At 39.4% G+C, this 3,090-nt stretch overlaps 1 long non-coding RNA gene across 1 annotated transcript; it reads left to right on the top strand.

Moving 5' to 3' along the window:
* The first annotated feature begins 529 nt into the window (after positions 1-529).
* LOC138886466 (uncharacterized) lies at positions 530-3,090 on the top strand. Its single transcript, XR_011405195.1, has 3 exons — positions 530-582; positions 2,277-2,328; positions 3,035-3,090. It is a non-coding gene; the product is annotated as an uncharacterized lncRNA (long non-coding RNA).

Raw genomic sequence — 3,090 nt, forward strand, 5'->3', positions numbered from 1 at the left:
AAGCTATTGAGAAGGTGAAAGTGATACAGGAGCGATTGAGGACGGCACAAAGCAGGCAAAAATCTTATTCTGATGTCCGACGTCGTGATCTAGAGTTTGAGGTTGGTGATTGGGTTTTCCTGAGGATCTCACCAATGAAGGGTATTATGCGTTTTGGGAAGAAAGGTAAGCTGAGTCCAAGGTATATCGGGCCGTATAAAATTCTTCGACGAATTGGACAGGTTGCTTATGAGTTAGAATTGCCATCCGAATTGGAATTTGTCCACCCGGTATTCCATGTATCTATGTTGAGAAAATGTATTGGAGACCCTTCTCGAGTCATCCCTATCAAAGATGTACAAGTTACAGAGGACCTATCATATGAAGAAGTGCCAGTGGCGATATTAGATCGGCAAGTCCGCAAGCTGAGAACAAAAGATGTAGCTTCCGTCAAAGTATTGTGGAGGAACAAAAATATGGAAGAAATGACATGGGAAGCAGAAGAGGAGATGAAGTCTAAATACCCTTACTTATTCCAGAATGAAGATAACAAGGATGCTGGTGGAAGACAGGATACATTGGAAGGTGAAACGGCTCTATGAGGTAAGCAATAATTTGAGAATACTCCTCCTTAATACAAAATGGTGATATGTAGATAATGTAAATACGCATAATGCTTTGTGTAGCCTTGTGAAGCCATATGTTGGGCTTAATTACTTGCAAGTTTTGCTAGTGACCATTTTATAGGGGAAAATTGATCGGAAATTTCCATTGGAATCCACGATGATTTAAACTCCCCATAAACCCTTACATTCGAGGACGAATGTTCCTAAGGGGGGAGGGTGTTACAACCCATATCCACATGTGTTAGTTCATGCCATATATTAGTTAACATAAATCCAAGAAGGAATTATCTTTGAGATGATAAGAAGTCAATCCTATTGGTCTTAAGTGATACAAGAGTGTATAAGGGTGATTAACCAGTATTAGAAGTTAAACGAATCAAGGATGTTGTAACTCGTATTTTCAAGTAATCTAGCGGTGCTTAATACACTCAAGAGTTCATTTATTAAGGTATTTTAATCATATAATATCCGTATCATAAGTCTTGAAGTCAAACGAGTTATGAAACAAAAGTCGACAAAAGTTGTCGCAACTTAGGTTCATAATTTTACTTAAACATTAGGTCAAATGTTTCTAATCTTTTCTCCTAATTTAAAAGGAATTACTGGGTGATATACCAACCAAATTAAAGATCTATGAGTCTGGTTTCCAACGCATTAAACCGTTCATTGATACGATCTCGGAGTAGAGAGATATTCACGTTTTCGCGAGACTGCGCCAAGCACCTCTCTATGGGGCCCACTAAGGTGGTTTAAGATATTTGGACCTATATAGGATGCCTCCAACCCGTTTTAAGTCATTTATTCTCACTATTTTCAGACCTTAGAACCCTAGGAACATCCTCTCAAGGTTCTCTCAAGATTCAAGACCCAAAAAAGGGCAAACAACACAAATCAAGTGTCGGGAATTCCGTGGCGCTAGTAAGTCTCTTGTTCTTCTTGTTGTTGCTCATTTTTGTGTCGTTCCAGCTCATGTGGGAGGTTTTTTTAAAGGGTTTATGTTCTTTAAATACTCCCTCATGTTCTTAATATCAATCCTAGGTGATTTCAAGCCTTCTAAAGTGATTCTAGTGCCGAAAAACACTAATTGATCGCTAGTTTCGCTTTTTTGTTGTTGTGGCAGCATTGGAGGGATATTTCATGGAAATTTAAGGTCAAATTGGAGTTGTTCTTTCTGTATAAAGGTAAGGAACCTCTTACTCTATATGTATTTAAGATTATCCAAGTTGCGGCTAAGCCATTGAAGCTAGAACTTGTGAAATATATATCGAAAGGCTTGGTAGTAATGTTATTGTTTTGTGGACTGTTTTGCGTTGTTGTTGGGCTGCGTATTTTACTACTATCTTGTGGAGTTTTGGAGGAGGAAGGGTGTGGAGAAACACCATATATATGTAGGGTTATGGGCTGATAGTTATTCGTAACATTTCCAGGTTGTTTGACACGACTACGGTGGTCGTCGTATGTATGGAGTGATTAGGTTGTGTGTGGACTATTTTGGGAGGCTCAATATGTTTATTATTGATGTTGTTTGGGCTGTTTGGTGACTGTTTTGAATGGTGTGAGGTCATATATATAGGGGAGGTGCTGTCCGTTTCATCGTAAAATAGGTTGTGGTCGATACATAATAGTTATGACGCTTAAATGATAACGATAGTATCGTTTCTCTTATTGTAGACTAAGGAGTTTTGACAATTGCATAGCTTGAGATTGGGGCAGTATATACAAGGTATGTGAGGCTATCCCTTTCCTTCTTTTGCACGACTCCGATTGTACATAATGTAATGAACGAGCTTCCAAGATACTCTACTCTTAGAAGCTAGCAGTACTTACATTGTTTTCCCTCTTATGGAACGATTGATGTTAATGTTGCTTCTCTTATTCTTATGTTATCAATGTTGTTGGTACTTCCTGATTCTTATAAGGTTCATAGTGAAGAGTTAGTCCTAATAACGTGTACAGAGGATACCGACCTTACGTCACTCCGAAAGGTTTAGAATGTGATTCCATGAGTCGAGCATGCATTATATATATGTATCTATTTTACTCTACCGAGCCACACTATAGTTGGCCGGGTACGGCACCTATTGTGCAACCACTGATCAGTTGGGTTTTACCGAGCTCCACGTGGCCGGGTACGATTCTACCGAGCCTATTATGGCTGGGTACTTTTTTTTACCGAGCCTATTATGGTCGGGTACGATATGATGATGATGATGCCCACAGAGGCGAATGTTTTAAGGGTTTATGTATTTATACATATGTATCATGCATTTCATGTAAGTAGCCCTCAGAGGTACTAAGATGTTACAGGTTGTATATTCTCTATCCTTGCTTACATTACTGATTGTATTTATGGTTCCTTGCCTTACATACTCAGTACTTTATTCGTACTGACGTCCTTTTATTTGTGGACGCTGCATGTCGTGCTGCAGGTCCTGATAGATAGGCAGGTGCAGCTCCCCCACCACAGTAGGCTGTCCAGTTCAGC

This window comes from Nicotiana sylvestris, chromosome 2 (genome assembly GCF_000393655.2).
Source record: "Nicotiana sylvestris chromosome 2, ASM39365v2, whole genome shotgun sequence".
Classification (NCBI taxonomy): Eukaryota; Viridiplantae; Streptophyta; class Magnoliopsida; order Solanales; family Solanaceae; genus Nicotiana; species Nicotiana sylvestris.